Genomic DNA, 17,815 nt, shown 5'->3' on the forward strand with positions numbered 1-17,815 from the left:
ACTCGACGTGCTTTTATCTCCAGTCAAGATTTATCTTATTTTTTTATTTTTATTTTTTTTCCAGCGAAACGCAGCAATGTGAAGATTCGTTTTTGTTTTCTTTTGACACTTATCACGTATTTACGCGTTTTTACTTTGACTTGGAGAGCGGCGGGAGAGTGCCCGGATGGACTGTCATGGCCGCCCGTCGCTGCGGTTCCACAATGAGGAGAAAAGGAAGGAAAATGTTCCTCTTGTGTCTTTTTCTCGGCGTCGTGCTCCTTCTGTGATGACCGGCGTTGACCGTACCCAGCCCGGACATCCTTCGGCTTCCTCGTAAGTAGCACCCATTTTCCGTAACTTTGAAATGCTCCTCGTGTTATTTCTATGCAAAACACTAATCAATAAACTTTAGGCGGACTCGATATTTTAATCGACCGCCATACTTGCGTATTAATCATGTTTATTTTTAAGTTAGCGCACTGACTGCTCTATAGTCGCTCATATAATCTCTTTTTTTCGTCGTCTTGGTGTTCTACTAGTCGACCCTTCCTTAAACTTAACCGACAAAGTCTCCCAAAAAAGTCAAAATATTTGTATCCTAACACCATGCAAAGGCAGTGGTGTTTGTGTACTTGTCTTCCACTTTTTCCATCTTTCCATCTAATATTGTCTAAAAAAAAGTTGACATACACTTGTAAAGAACATAATACACTGCAAAAATTGAAATCTAAGTAAGATGAAATATCTCAAATAAGGCTGAGACCGTATTTCCTTGAATTGCCGCCAGGGCGCTAATTAATTTAAAACCTCTTCTCACTCCTGCGCTTACCGAAGGCATGCGGTAAAAGTAAGCATGCGCTGATTATTATAAAAGCTCTTTTCACTCCTTACCAAAGGTATGCAGTAAAAACTTGAGTTTGATGTAAGCTTGGACCTTAAATCCTACTGAATAGCTCTTAATCTTCTTTATGCAATTTCGAATTACCGGTAATGAAATCAGCTTCCTCCATTTTGAAAATGATGACGGGGAAGTGTCACTCGTGACGTCACGAGTTTGACCAGGCGGTAATACTAGCCATGCGCTAATTATTTTGGGAAGCGAGTTTGACCCGGCAGTAATTCAAGGCAGGCGCATACTATATGCCCAGCGGCAATTCAAGGAAATACAATATTTGCTTATTTTCTGTCTGATAAGATCATTCTTCTCACTAAGCCAGGCGTGTGTCCAAAGTGCAACCCGAGGGCCATTTGTGGCCCCCAGCTAATTTGTCAAAGGCCTACTGAAACCCACTATATATCAATGATGAAATATTAACATTGCAACACATGCCAATACGACCTTTTTAGTTTACTAAATTGCAATTTCAAATTGAAAACGTCGCGTAATGATGACGTGTACGCTTGACGTCACGGGCTGTTAGGAAATATGAGCGCTGCACACACACACAGCTAAAAGTCGTCTGCTTTAACCGCATATTTACACAGTATTTTGGAGATCTGTGTTGCTGAATCTTTTGCAATTTGTTCAATTAATATTGGAGAAGTCAAAGTAGAAAGATGGAGTTGGGAAGCTTTAGCCTTTAGCCACACAAACACACGGTGATTCCTCGTTTGAAATTCACGGAGGTGATACTTTACTATGGATCACCACAGCGAACATGGATCCCGACCGAATGTCAACCGGCAGGTTTCGGTGAGAAAATTGTGGTAAAAAGTCGCTTCTTAACGGAGATCAGCTGAGCTTGTGCCGCCCATAAAGCGGCCGTCGACTTCCCTGAGACACTGCGGGTCAACACACCCATGGACACACACCTCCGACTAGCAGGTACTGTTAAACTCACTAAAACACTAGCAACACAATAGAAAGATAAGGGATTTCCCAGAATTATCCTAGTAAATGTGTCTACAAAACATCTGAATCTGTCCCAAAGCAATCGCGTTTTTTTTTTGTTTTGTTTTTCTAGCACGTCACTATCAATATCCTCAAACACAAATCTTTCATCGTCGCTCAAATTAATGGGGAAATTGTCGTTTTCTCGGTCCGAATAGCTGTTTTTGTTGGAAGCTCCCATTAAAAACAATGTGAAGATGTGAGGAGCCATCAACATGTGACGTCATCGTCTGCGACTTCCGGTAGAGGCAGGACTTTTCTGTTAGCAAGCAAAAGTTGCAAACTTTATCGTGGATGTTCTCTACTAAATCCTTTCAGCAAAAATATGGCAATATCGCGAAATGATCAAGTATGACACATAGAATGGACCTGCTATCCCCGTTTACATAAGAAAATCTCATTTCAGTAGGCCTTTAAAGGGGAACATTATCACCAGACCAATGTAAGCGTCAATATATACCTTTATGTTGCAGAAAAAAGACCATATGTTTTATTAACCGTTTTCCAAACTCGAAAAGGGTGAATTTGGAGATTTAAACGCCTTTCAATTGTTCGCTGTCTGAGCGATGACTTTTCACCCGTGACGTTACAACGGGAAGCATCCATCCATCCATCTTCTTCCGCTTATCCGAGGTCGGGTCGCGGGGCAGCAGCCTAAGTAGAGAAGCCCAGATTTCCCTCTCCCCAGCCACTTCTTCTAGCTCTTCCCGGGGGATCCTGAGGCGTTCCCAGGCCAGCCGGGAGACGTAGTCTTCCCAACGTGTCCTGGGTCTTCATCGTGGCCTCCTACCGGTTGGACGTTCCCTAAACACCTCCCTCGGGAGGCGTTCAGGTGGCATCCTGACCAGATGCCCAAACCACCTCATCTGGCTCCTCTCCATGTGGAGGAGCAGCGGCTTTACTTTGAGCTCCTCCCGGATGATAGAGCTTCTCACCCTATCTCTAAGGGAAAGCCCCGCCACACGGCGGAGGAAACTCATTTCGGCCGCTTGTACCTGTGATCTTTCGGTCATGACCGTAGGTGAGGATAGGAACGTAGATCGACCGGTAAATTGAGAGCTCTGCCTTCCGGCTCATGTCCTTCTTCACCACAACGAATCGGTACAACGTCCGCATTACTGAAGACGCCGCACCGATCCGCCTGTCGATCTCACCATTCACTCTTCCCCACTCGTGAACAAGACTCCTAGGTACTTGAACTCCTCCACTTGGGGCAGGGTCTCCTCCCCAACCCAGAGATGGTACTCCACCCTTTTCCGGGAGAGAACCACGGACTCGGTCTTGGAGTCCGGGAAGCAATCCGCCATTTTCTCAAACACATTACATACACCAAGTCAAATCAGCTCTGTTATTTTCCATATTTTTGACCGTTTTCCCGTACTTTGGAAACATCATGCCTCGTTGGTGTGTTGTCGGAGGGTGTAACAACACCATCAGGGACAGATTCAAGTTGACTTACGTGGAGTATGCATCGATTAGCACTGCATGCTAATCGATGCTAACATGCTATTTAGGCTAGCTGTATGTACATATTGCATCGTTATGCCTCATTTGTAGCTATATTTGCATCTAGCCTTTCCCTCCACCCACATCTAAGGCCAAACAAACACATACCAATCGACGGATTCAAGTTGCACCAGTGTCAAAAGATGCGAAAGTCCCTCGTTTGTTCTGCACATTTTACCAACGATAGCGATGCTATGACAGAGATGTGTGGATATCCTGCGACACTCAAAGCAGATGCATTTCCAACGATAAAGTCAACAAAATCACAAAGGTGAGTTTTGTTGATGTTATTGACTTATGTGCTAATCAGAAATATTTGGTCACGGCATGACTGCCAGCTAATCGATGCTTACATGCTGTTTAGGCTAGTTGTATGTACATTTGTAGCTATATTTGCATCCAGCCTTTCCCTCCACCCACATTTAATGACAAACAAACACTTACCAATCGATGGATTTAAGTTGCTCTAGTGGTCAAAAGATGCAATCGTTGGTTAGAAGACGATCGCCGAATAGCTTCAATAGCTATAGCTATTGAGCGAAAAGCTTCAATAGCTGGTCGCTCAATACCTTCAGTTTCTTCTTCAATTTCGTTTTCGCTATCTGGCTCCACACTCCAACCATCCGTTTCAATACATGCGTAATCTGTTGACTCGCTTAAGCCGCTGAAATCCGAGTCAGAATTCGAGCTAATGTCGCTATATCTTTCTGTTCTATCCGCCATGTTTGATTGTATTGGCGTCACGCAGTGACGTCACAGGAAAATGGACGGGTGGATTTACAGATAGCGAAAATCAGGGCACTTTAAAGCCTTTTTTCGGGATATTCCATGATGGGTAAAATTTTGAAAAAAAAAAAAAAAAAACGGTTTTTATTTGTTTTAACCCTTCTGAAATTGTGATAATGTTCCCCTCTAAAGGCCTACTGAAATGAGATTTTCTTATTTAAACAGGGATAGCAGGTCCATTCTATGTGTCATACTTGATCATTTTGCGATTTTACCATATTTTTGCTGAAAGGATTTAGTAGAGAACATTGACGATAAAGTTTGCAACTTTTGGTCGCTAATAAATAAGCCCTGCCTTTAATGGAAGTAGTTGACGATGACGTGTGAGGGCTCCTCACATTTTCACATTGTTTTTAATGTGAGCCTCCAGCATCAAGAGCTATTCGGATCGAGAAAGCGACAATTTCCCCATTAATTTGAGCGAGGATTAAAGATTTGTGGATGAGGATATTGATAGTGAAGAAGTAGAAAAATAAATGAATAAATAAATACTGTTTAAAAAAAAAAAGGCGAGTGCATTGGGAGCGATTCAGATGTTTTTAGACACATTTACTAGGATAATTCTGGGAAATCCCTTATCTTTCTATTGTGTTGTTAGTGTTTTAGTGATTTAAATAGTACCTGATAGTCGGAGGGGTGTCTTGACGCCAGTCTCTGAGGGAAGTCACGGCAGCTGCATGGACGGCGCAAGCTCCGCTGATCTCCGGTAAGAGGCGACTTTTTACCGCAATTTTCTCACCGAAACCTGCCGGTTGACAAGTGGTCGGGAACCATGTTCGCTTGACCGCTCTGATCCATAGTAAAGCTTCACCTCCGGGAATTTTATACAAGGAAACACCGTGTGTTTGTGTGGCTAAAGGCTAAGGCTTCCCACCTCCATCTTTTTACTTTGACTTCTCCATTACTAATTGAAGAAATTGCAAAAGATTCAGCAACTCAGATGTCAAAAATACTGTGTAATTGCGCGATGAAAAGAGACGACTTTTAGCCGCAAGCGGTGCTGGCTAATATGTCCCCTCCAACCAATAACGTCACAAACACGCGTCATCATTCCGCGACATTTTCAACAGGAAACTCCACGGGAAATTTAAAATTGTAATTTAGTAAACTAAACTGGCCGTATTGTCATGTGTTGCAATGTTAATATTTCATCATTGATATATAAACTATCAGACTGCGAGGTCGGTAGTAGTGGGTTTCAGTAGGCCTTTAATGGCCCCCCGGCCCATTCTAAAAAATACTATAATAAACATTTTAAACGTAAAAGACGGTGATAAAGGCTTCACGGTGGCAGAGGGCATAGTGCGTCTGCCTCACAATACGAAGGTCCTGAGTAGTCCTGGGTTCAAACCCGGGCGTGGGTTCCCTCCGGGTACTCCGGCTTCCTCCCACTTCCAAAGACATGCACCTGGGGATAGGTTGATTGGCAACACTAAATTGGCCCTAGTGTGTGAATGTGAGTGTGAATGTTGTCTGTCTATCTGTGTTGGCCCTGTGAAGACGTGGCGACTTGTCCAGGGTGTACCCCGCCTTCCGCCCGGTTGTAGATAAGATAGGCACCAGCGACCCCAGAAGGAATAAGTGGTAGAAAATGGATGGATGGATTAAATAGTGTAATAAAAGAGTAAACAGTGAAATGTAACAAGAAAAAGTTGCAATGTTGACACTAATAACCCGAAGCTGCCATGCGGACTGTTATTGACCTGCTGAAGGCTCTAAATTCATCACTGGAACAATTTCACTTTCAAATGTATTGAGGAGATAATATTGCATATTTGGTGTGAAACAAAGTTTTCTTTCACAAAAAGATAGATGGATAGTAGGGCAGCAAAACTTTGGGTGTCCCACGATTCGATTCTATATCGATTCTTGGGTCACAATTCGATAATATATCGATATTTTTTTTCCGATTCAAAAACGATATTTTTCCGATTCAAAACGATTCTGTATTAATTCAATACATAGGATTTCAGCAGGATCTACCCCAGTCTGCTGACATGCTGGCAGAGGAGTAGTTTTTTTTTTTTTAAAGCTTTTATAATTGTAAAGGACAATGTTTTATAAACTGATTGCAATAATGTAAATTTGTTTTAACTATTAAACAAACCAAAAATATGCCTTATTTTATCTTTGTGAGAACATTGGACACAGTGTGTTGTCAAGCTTATCAGATGCGATGCAAGTGTAAGCCACTGTGACACTATTGTTCTTTATTTTGTATTTTTATAAATGTCTAATGATAATGTCAATGAGGGATTTTTAATCACTGCTATGCTGGAATTATAACTACTATTGATACTGTTGTTGATATTATTCATTTTTATTTCACTACTTTTGGTTTGTTCTGTATCGTGTTTGTGTCTCCTCAATTGCTCTGTTTATTGCAGTTTTGCGTGTTGCTGGGTCAGGTTTGGTTTTGGAATTGGATTGCATTGTTATGGTATTGCTGTGTAGTGGTTTGGATTGATTTAAAAAAAATGTTAGAATCAATTTAAAAAAAAAAAAGAGAGAATCGATTATGAATCGCACAACGTATTCAATTCGATTCATATTCGAATCGATTATTTCCCACACCCCTAAGAGATAGATAGATAGATAGATAGATAGATAGATAGATAGCACTTTATTTATTCCTTCAGGAGAGTTCCTTCAGGAAAATGTACATTTTCAGCACAATCCCATTCAAGATCAGACAAACATTACAGGGAGACAGGACAAAATCGCTGACGGGTCTGCTGACTTCCGGCACCCCTTACAAAAAAGGTGAGGTACAGGTAAACAAGGGGGGGAGGAGGGGAATGAGAGGAAAAAATAAAAGATTAAAATAAAATAAAATAAAAAAATCGCTCTAAGCCTGGGCCTCTGGAGAGGGGGTCCAGACTGAGGCCAAGGGAAAAAAATAAAACAAAATAAAAAGGGCATCAAACAAACAAAAAAGTATGAAAAAAATATATAAAATCTTATAATCAAGAGATCTACAGACTTAAGCGTTAAAAGTAAAACTATTTAAATATACATTTGGCTTATTTTCAACACTTAATCTTTTTTTATTATTATGAATTATTGACATATCTAGGGTTCCAATTACTTCAAATGTTTTGGGGGAAAATGTTGCATAGTTTGTGTGATGGTCATATGAATAAGGGTTTTGACATAAAGGCCATAAACATAAAAAACAAAGTTTAAAAAAATGTTATAAGACAGACAGACCTTGTGTTGATCTCGAGATTCAAGCGTTAAATGAAAAAAATAATAATTTATGACTTATTTCTAACATTTTTATGACTGAGACCCTTCCGGAGACCGGGGAACAAACTCGAGGAAAGCCATAAAGGTAAAAAAAAACTATTGTATTGCTTTTAAAAAAGAAAAATATCAAAATAGCCCCCGCATACTTTGATTTTTCAGTCTGAGGCCCGCAGTGGAAAAAGTTTGGACACCCCTGCACTAAGCAGATTTTATGTTAGTGCTTTACTTGTTTTAAGTGTTTTGGTCCTAAATGATCTCAGTAATATATTAAAGCTTGTTGCTGAGATGTTATGACCTATATTGAGTAAAACATGCGTGAAAGTATTTTTGTCCAAATCTCCAAAAAACACCCAGCAATGGTGCACAGAAAGGCGGGGAAGAAGAGGGAAAAAGGCGGCCAAAATTGTCAAAAGTCCCGATTTTGTCCAAAGTACCTCTCAGGGTTCCAGTCCCACGAGTACCGCATACATCCCGGGATGCAAAAACTGTCTAAAATACACACAGAAAAGTCCCACGGGAAAAGGGGGGAAAAAGTGACAAAATCTTCAAAAATCTCCCAAAATTTTCAAAATACCTACCCAGGTTCGAGTCCCACACGTCTCGCCGCCGGCCGCGCAAGTCCCGGGATGCCCAAGATGTCCCTAACACACCAAGCCGAGTCCCATGGAGTCGGGGGGACAAAAGTTGGAAAAGTCGGCAAAAGTCCCCCAAATTTTCTAAATGCCTACCCAGGTTCGAGTCTTAAGACTTGTGGCACTCGAACCCGAGTGTGATTTTTGAACATTTTACCGACTTTTCTCACTTTTCTCCCCGCCTTCACGTGGGACTTTGCTGGGCGCGTTTTGGACATTTTGGGCATCCTGGCCGGCGGCGGTGGGACTTGTGGGACTCGAACCTGGTTAGTTATTATGAACATTTTTGGGACTTTTGTCGACTATTCCAACTTTTCTCATATTAAAACAGATGACAGCCGTATGGACTTTTGCTGTTTTATTTTTAATGACACAAAATAAAATACGTACTCATATAGTAGTACAGTTGTTATAAGTGAGAATATACTTAATTTAAAGGCCTACTGAAATGAGATTTTCTCTTTTAAACGGGGATAGCAGGTCCATTCTATGTGTCATACTTGATCATTTCGCGATATTGCCATATTTTTGCTGAAAGGATTTAGTAGAGAACATCCACGATAAAGTTCGCAAATACAGAAAATCCCTGCCTCTACCGGAAGTCGCAGACGATGACGTCACATGTTGAGGGCTCCTCATATATTCACATTGATTTTAATGGGAGCCTCCAACAAAAACAGCTATTCAGACCGAGAAAACGACAATTTCCCCATTAATTTGAGCGAGGATGAAAGATTCGTGTTTGAGGATATTGATAGCGACAGACTAGAAAAAAAACTAAACGCAATTGCGATCACGTTGCATTGAGACGGATTCATATGTTTTTAGAGACATTTACTAGGATAATTCTGGGAAATCCCTTCTCTTTCTATTGTGTTGCTAGTGTTTTAGTGAGTTTAATAGTACCTGATAGTCGGAAGTGTACGTCCACTTGACACGCAGTGTCTCGGGGAAGTCGACGGCAGCTGTATGGACGGCACAAGCTCAGCTGATATCCGGTAAGAGGCGACTTTTTAACCACAATCTTCTCACCGAAACCTGCTGGTTGACATGTAGTCGGGATCCATGTCCGCTGTGATCCATACTAAAGTTTCACATCCGTGAATTTTAAACAAGGAATCACTGTGTGTTTGTGTGGCTAAAGGCTAAAGCTTCCCAACTCCGTCTTTCTACTTTGACTTCTCCAATATTAATTGAACAAATTGCAAAAGATTCAGCAACACAGATCTCCAAAATACTGAGTAATTATGCCGTTAAAGCAGACGACTTTTAGCTGTGTGTGTACACAGCGCTCATATTCATAACAGCCCGTGACGTCACGCCTACACGTCATCATTACGCGACGTTTTCAAGAAAAAACTCCCGGGAAATTTAAAATTGCAATTTAGTAAACTAAAAAGGCCGTATTGGCATGTGTTGCAATGTTAATATTTCATCATTGATATATAAACTATCAGACTGCGTGGTGAGTAATAGTGGGTTTCAGTAGGCCTTTAAGGTCTTTTTGGGTTCATTGAAGTTAGCTCATTTTACTTGTTTTGGAAAGTCTTGACAAGCCAAATTGTCTTGTTCTATTGGCATATAATTTTGCTTAGTTCAAATAAAATACCCCTCATTTTTGTATTTGTTTTTCTTGTCCTTTAACACTGACATTTTGCAGTGTATCATGGTTGTCTTGAGTTTCCAATAATTTCTACAACTCTTATTTTTTGTTGTGATAGAGTGATTGGAGCACATACTAGTTGGTCACAAAAAAAACATTCATCAAGTTTGGTTCTTTTATGAATTTATTACAGGTCTACTGAAACTGTCATAGGATCTACCTGTGCAACAAATCCAGTTGTGAAATTTCCTTGGTCTTAAATATTCCAAAGTCAACTTTATTATAAGAAAAGTGATGAATTTGGGAACAACAGCAACTCAGCCACAAAGTGGTAGGCCACATAAACTGACAGAGAGGAATCAGCGGATGCGGAAGCGCAGAGTGCAAAGACTTTCTGCACAGTCGGTTGATACAGAGCTCCAAACTTCACGTGACCTTTCAATTTAGCCCACGTACAGTACGCAGAGAGCTTCATAGAATGGGTTTCCATGGCCAAGCAGCTGCATCTAAGCCATACATAACCAAGTCCAATGCAAAGCGTCGGATAAAGTGGTGTAAAGCACGTTGCCACTGGATTATAGAGCAGTGGAGATGCGTTCTCTGGAGTGATGAATCACGCTTTTCCATCTGGCAATCTGATGGACGAGTCTGGATATGGTGGTTGCCAGCGGAACGTTACATTTCGGACTGCATTGTGCCGAGTGTGAAATTTGGTGGAGGAGGAATTATGGTGTGGGGTTGTTTTTCAGGAGTTGGGCTTTGCCCCTTAGTTCCATTGAAATGAACTTTGAATGCTCCAGGATACCAAAACTTTTGGACAATTTGGGGCGGCATAGCTCGGTTTGTAGAGTGGACGTGCCAGCAACTTGAGGGTTCCGGGTTCGATTCCCGCTCCCGCCATCCTAGTCACTGCTGTTGTGTCCTTGGGCAAGACACTTTACCCACCTGCTCTCAGTGCCACCCACACCGGTTTAAATGTAACTTAGATATTGGGTTTCACTATGTAAAGCGCTTTGAGTCACTAGAGAAAAGCGCTATATAAATGTAATTGACTTCACTTCACAATCCCATGGGATGGCACATCAAGTTCGTATGTGAGTCAAGGCAGGTGGCCAAATACTTTTGGCAATATAGTGTACATTCCTGCAGTGGTTCGTGACCAGCAAGCACTCTTAACACGCATCCGGCGGCGCAATAAACGTAAAAAAAAAATCCACAGAACGACCAAAAAAATAACTTATTACCCCTCATTTTGCCAAAATCTTTTAATGTTTTGGAGCAACAATCGCGAATAAATTGTAAATTGTGTGAAGTATGTCAACTGTGGTGGCTGCTTCCTATGTATTTCTATTTATGTACATACAGTATGTTCAGGGTCTCTCCGAGACTGGCGGTCACACAACATCGATTAATTTGCATAATTTTCTTTGTTATATGATTTTCTTTAAAAAAGGCTAAAAAAATGTATACATCATGTATACATGTTTTTTTTCTTTTTTTTACACTGAGATCTTGCGGTTAATAGTATCCATCCATCCATTTCCTACCGCTTATTCCCTTTGGGGTGGCGGGGGGCGCTGGTGCCTATCTATTCTATCTTTATTTGTCCTTATTTATATTTTCTGAATAAATTTTGTGATAATGTTCATCAGTCAACTCATCGGTGTTCATTTTCAATCTATCAAGATAAAAATATATCAAAATCAAATTACACTGTTATTTATGGAGTTAGATCATATGCCTCGACTGATGTACTAACATCATGTGGTTTATTTTGTACAAACCCCGTTTCCATCTGAGTTGGGAATTTTTTTTAGATGTAAATATAAACGGAATACAATGATTTGCAAAGAATTTTTAACCCATATTGAGTTAAATATGCTACAAAGACAACATATTTGATGTTCAAACTGATAAACATTTTTTTTTATTTGATACCAGCAACACATGACAAAAAATTTGGGAAAGGTGGTAATAAATACTGATAAAGTTGAGGAATGCTCATCAAACACTTATTTGGAACATCCCACAGGTGTGCAGGCTAATTGGGAGCAAGTGTGTGCCATGATTGGGTATAAAAACAAATTCCCAAAAAATGCCCAGTCTTTCACAAGAAAGGATGAGGGGAGGTACACCCCTTTGTCCACAACTGCGTGAGCAAATAGTCAAACAGTTTAAGAACAACGTTTCTCAAAGTGCAATTGCAAGAAATTTAGGGATTTCAACATCTAAAGTCCACAATATCATCAAAAGGTTCAGAGAATCTGGAGAAATCCCTCCATGTAAGCGGCATGGCCGGAAAACATTGAATGACTGTGACTTTCGATCCCTCACATGGCACTATATCAAAAACCGACATCAATGTCTAAAGGATATCACCACATGGGCTCAGGAACACTTCAGAAAACCACTGTCACCAAACACAGTTTGTCACTACATCTGTAAGTGCAAGTTAAAGCTCTATTATGCAAAGAGAAACCCATTTATCAACAACATCCAGAAACGCCGCCGGCTTCTCTAGGCCCAAGATCATCTAAGATGGACTGATGCAAAGTGGAAAAGTGTTCTGTGGTCTGACAAGTCCACATTTCAAATTGTTTTTGGAAATAGTCGACATTGCGTCATCCGTACCAAAGGAGAAGCCAACCATCCAGACTGTTATCGACGCAAAGTTCAAAAGCCAGCCTCTGTGATGGTATGGGGGTGCATTAGTGCCCAAGGCAGGGGTAACTTACACATCTGTGAAGGCACCATTAATGCTGAAAGGTACATGCAGGTTTTGGAAAAACATATGCTGCCATCTAAACGCCGTCTTTTTCATCGACGCCCCTGCTTATTTCACCAAGACAATGCCAAGCCACATTCAGCACGTGTTACAACAGCGAGGCTTCGTAAAAAAAGAGTGCGGGTACTTTCCTGGCCCGCCTGGAGTCCAGACCTGTCTCCCATCGAAAATGTGTGGCGCATTTTGAAGCGTAAAATACGACAGCGGACATCCCGGACTGTTGAACGACTGAAGCTCTACATAAAACAAGAATGGGAAAGAATTTCACTTTCAAAGCTTCACCAATTAGTTTCCTCAGTTCCCAAACGTTTGAGTGTTGTTAAAACAAAAGGTGATGTAACACAGTGGTGAACATGCCCTTTCCCAACTACTTTGGCACGTGTTGCAGCCATGAAATTCAAAGTCAATTATTATTTGCAAAAAAAAAATCAAGTTTATGAGTTTGAACATCAAATATCTTGTCTTTGTAGTGCATTCAATTGAATATGGGTTGAAAGGGATTTGCAAACCATTGTATTCCGTTTATATTTCATCTAACACAATTTCCTAACTCATATGGAAACAGGGTTAGTACATATGTAGCGTCATCTACAAAGATACAAATAATTGCTAGTACGACATCCAGTGGACATGTTTAGAACAGCTGTTACTTTCATTAAAAAAAATTAGGTGAATATTTAAAATTAGCAAACTCATCCCGCGGGCTGGAAAAAACCTGTTTGCGTGCTTGATCCGGCCCTCAGGCCGTACATTTGGCACCGCTGGTAGACATCATAATAATAACACATCTGTTATCATTAATTAGTGATGAGAATTTTTTTTTTACCATTTTGCCATATTTTACAGTTTTGCTGCTTTTTGTTCAATGTACTTTTGTTGAGACTTTTTCAAGTGTTCAGAGACTTTTAATGGCTATATTTAAATGGAAAAAAATAGCAACAAATGTGGCATATTCTTCTTCAGATCTGGACAAATTAAGGCCCTGGGGCCACATGCGTCCCGTTGAGCTTTTCAATCTGGCCCACCGGACATTCCCGAAAATAGATTTTAAATCTTTAAGATGGAAAGTGTAGCTGCCATTATGATGTGCAGTGATGTTTTCTAACGACCATAAGTCTTAAACTATACAAAGTATTTCAGTGCTTGGAATCTGCGCTTATGGATGATATGACAGTTACTATGGTAATCTTATTAGTCACTATGGTAATCCAATTAGTTACTATGGTAATCTAATTAGTTACTATGGTCATCTAATTATTTACTATGGTAATGTAAGTCACCAAGCAGTGTAGGTGGGGAGCGTTTACACAGACGCGGAAGGAGATTTTCACAACAAAGTTCTAAAGCTTAGTGATGTATATCTAATATATCAGATTGTAGGTGGGTTTATTTTGTACCCTTCGCGTTCATATTTCACTGTTTGTTGCATTTTTGTTGCATTTCACTTGATTGTAAAATGTGTCGATCGAAAGGGGATGTGACATTCATATTTTGTCAGTATTCAGTGTTCTATCCTTCATACAAAAATGGAAAATTCCAATATGTTTTTTAAGGCGGTCTGTCATGTTTTTAGCATTCAATCAGACATTATTGTGAGGTTTTGTATTAGTGTTCATAAAAACCCAGAGACATTTTTTTCTCTAAATGTGGTCCCCGAGTCAAAATAATTGCCCAGGCCTGGTATAGACTGTACTCGTTTTTAGAGACTCTCTACTTCTATCCCTCGACGAAAGAGGCGAGCATGACGTCACACTTGTTGCTCCAGATGAACTTTCTCTGTCGTCTTAATATTTGCACATTTTGCAGATGGCTGTGCACAGGTATATCTGCGATACATTAAAATTATGTTAGCATCACAGACATGCTGACAACGCTCCAGACAACGGCTTGCGTTTTGTTTACATCAGTTTCGGCAGCGCAACTTTCTGTAATCAGTCTTTTTTCGGTGGTCATCACTTGTCCATCCATCCATCCATCATCTTCCGCTTATCCGAGGTCGGGTCGTGGGGGCAGCAGCCTAAGCAGGGAAGCCCAGACTTCCCTATCTCCAGCCACTTCGTCTAGCTCTTCCCGGGGGATCCCGAGGCGTTCCCAGGCCAGCCGGGAGACATAGTCTTCCCAACGTGTCCTGGGTCTTCCCCGTGGCCTCCTACCAGCTGGACGTGCCCTAAACACATCCCTAGGGAGGCGTTCGGGTGGCATCCTGACCAGATGCCCGAACCACCTCATCTGGCTCCTCTCGATGTGGAGGAGCAGCGGCTTTACGTTGAGCTCCTCCCGGATGGCAGAGCTTCTCACCCTATCTCTAAGGGAGAGCCCCGCCACCCGGCGGAGGAAACTCATTTCGGCCACTTGTACCCGTGATCTTATCCTTTCGCTCATGACCATAGGTGAGGATGGGAACGTAGATCGACCGGTAAATTGAGAGCTTTGCCTTCCGGCTCAGCTCCTTCTTCACCACAACGGATCGATACAACGTCCGCATTAGTGAAGACGCCGCACCGATCCGCCTGTCGATCTCACCATCCACTTTTCCCCCACTCGTGAACAAGACTCCTAGGTACTTGAACTCCTCCACTTGGGGCAGGGTCTCCTCCCCAACCCGGAGATGGCACTCCGCCCTTTTCCGGGCGAGAACCATGGACTCGGACTTGGAGGTGCTGATTATCATTCCGGTCGCTTCACACTCTGCTGCGAACCGATCCAGTGAGAGCTGAAGACCCCGGCCAGATGAATCCATCAGGACTACATCATCTGCAAAAAGCAGAGACCTAATCCCGTGGCCATCAAACCGGAACCCCTCAACGCCTTTGCTGCGCCTAGAAATTCTGTCCATAAAAGTTATGGGCGAATCGGTGACAAAGGACAGCCTTGGCGGAGTCCAACCCTCACTGGAAACGTGTCCGACTTACTGCCAGCAATGCGGACCAAGCTCTGACACTGATCATACAGGGAGCGGACTGCCACAATAAGACAGTCCGGTACCCCATACTCTCTGAGCACTCCCCACAGGACTTCCCGAGGGACACGGTCGAATGCCTTCTCAAAGTCCACAAAGCACATGTAGACTGGTTGGGCAAACTCCCATGCACCCTCAAAAACCCTGCCGAGAGTATAGAGCTGGTCCACAGTTCACTTGTCAATAGTGCCATATACTGTATATTAAATCATACTGTAACGACCAGCTAGTGTTAAATGTTTTATGTTTGTATGGTTAGGACTTGATGTCAGTTTTTCCCATGTTAGACTGAAAATGATTGGCGGCGAACGAGGATGTGTTGTGGTGTGTCCGGTAAAGCGCAGACTCATTGAAAGTGTGTGCACGGTCCTTCTTTCTGTCCAATACCACATGAAAGTGGTTGGTTTTTGGCATTGTATTTGTCGAGCTTCCACACTCGTTTGTATACACTTTACAAGAAATACATTGGAATTGTGCCGTTTGTTAGCATGAGATTGGTGATAATAATACAAGTTAAATAAGTTAAGTTAAATTACCAATGATTGACACACACACAATTTGTCCTCTGCATTTGTCCTCTACTTTTGTGCATGATGTCACCCAAGATATTTCAATAAGTGTCAAATAAAAATGAGCTGTATAATAGGAAATCAAATCCTTTGCTATGTGTTAGGTTCCCGCGGACGTTATCTCCTTCTGTTGTGGACTGTTTTTTACACACAGTGTTGATGTGGAAATGGTTTTCTTCGGCATTTTGTTGGTGTGGCACCGAACGGAGATGTTGACATGTGGCGTTTCAAGCACTCCTTATTCGCGAGTGGGTGACTTTTGAAATCATGCTATAAATTAGCTACTTTTTGTAACAACACTTTTGCCCTACACTTGACAAATCACGGTTGTCTGTTCGACATATTCCCACTTGAAGCCAAGCCACTGCCAGACGATAGACCTTGTGCTGTTTTTCTTAGGAATTAATTATTCTTCCTTCATTCGTTACCAGATTCACACCTTCTTTCTCTTGTATTACACTCGCACCGTACCACACCGCTAGCACCACTGCTAATGTTACCCATGTTGCTACCTCTCTGCTCCGCGAGGGCGTATACGTATGTGACGGATGTAAGATGGTGCGCTTGTTTAAGTCTCTGTGAGAAGGAAGGACAACACATAGTGAGAAACGCCTTTAGTGTAATGCCCGCAGCTAAAAGCAACTGCCTGAAAACGTATACTCGAATATTGCGATATAGTAGGGGTGTAACCATACGTGTATTTGTATTGAACCGTTTCGGTACGGGGGTTCCGGTTCGGTGCGGAGGAGTACCGAACGAGTTCCACACGAACATATGAAGTAGCCGCCTATGCTAAAGTCTTAACAAGCTGCTCCGCTCCGTTCGGCCTCTGTCTCTGTCTGTACACAGCACCCTGCATTGTCCCTCCCACACAACCATCTGATTGGTTAAAATAGCAATAACAAGCCAATCAGCAGTGCGTATTCAGAGCGCATCTAGTCAGTGCTTCAGTAACGAGCAGATAGGCGTTTAGCAGGGGAGCAACGGACTCTCCCCAAATTATACTAAACACTTCCAAGTCAACTACTTTCTAAACATCACTATGAGCCTGTTGACCTTCTAGAAACAAACTGCAGCTCAGCTCACTCGCAGTCCTGGCTTTAGGTGAAGGCTAGTTAGCTTTTAGCGTAACGTTAGCTCATTTTGTGGTGTGTGTGTGTGTGTGTGTGTGTGTGTGTGTGTGTGTGTGTGTGTGTGTGTGTGTGTGTGTGTGTGTGTGTGTGTGTGTGTGTGTGTGTGTGTGTGTGTGTGTGTGTGTGTGTGTGTTACGGACAGTGTTGATTGAGGTGTGTTGAAGCAGCAAAAAAGGACTTTATGTTAAATGAAGAGTTTCTGTCTCTGATAGTGTATATAATAATAATGTAAGTGCATCATAAAGCCTACATGAACGTCATGGTATTTAGGGATGAATAGTCTCTCCTTTAGCTATTGTACTATTTTTCAGCTATAGTTACATTAATCCTTAGTAATGTAGCAGCCTAGTTTTGAATGGCAGGGTCCCTGCTATCACATGTTGATACAAATAAAACATTTACATAATAAAAAATCAACTACAGGCTTCCCCAATGCTTTAATAAATTAAGCATGATGAGTTGACTTGAAACTGTTTAATGTTGCACTTTTTATATGTAGAAGAAAAGTTGTCATTTTATTTAATCAAAGCAACATCTTGAGGCAGTTTAATGTGGATTAACATGGGCAGAATTATTAGTGTTCCCAATGTTAAAAGGATCAAGCCATTGTTTACAAATTTTGTTAATAAATAACCCAAAAATTTATATTTTGTTGTTTTCTTACTATACCGAAAAAGAACCGAACCGTTACCTCTAAACCAAGGTACGTACCGAACCAAA

General features: G+C 41.6%; 1 protein-coding gene across 1 annotated transcript in view; it reads left to right on the forward strand.

Annotated features, from left to right (window-relative positions):
- Positions 1 to 17,815, forward strand: part of si:ch211-214e3.5 (zinc finger protein 518A) — a 33,168-nt gene continuing 15,353 nt past the window's right edge. The window contains exon 1 of the mRNA XM_061913950.1: positions 1 to 315. The gene's annotated coding sequence lies outside the window, so the exon portion shown is untranslated. The remainder of the gene's footprint in view (positions 316 to 17,815) is intronic.

This window comes from Nerophis ophidion, linkage group LG10, assembly GCF_033978795.1.
Source record: "Nerophis ophidion isolate RoL-2023_Sa linkage group LG10, RoL_Noph_v1.0, whole genome shotgun sequence".
NCBI lineage: Eukaryota > Metazoa > Chordata > Actinopteri > Syngnathiformes > Syngnathidae > Nerophis > Nerophis ophidion.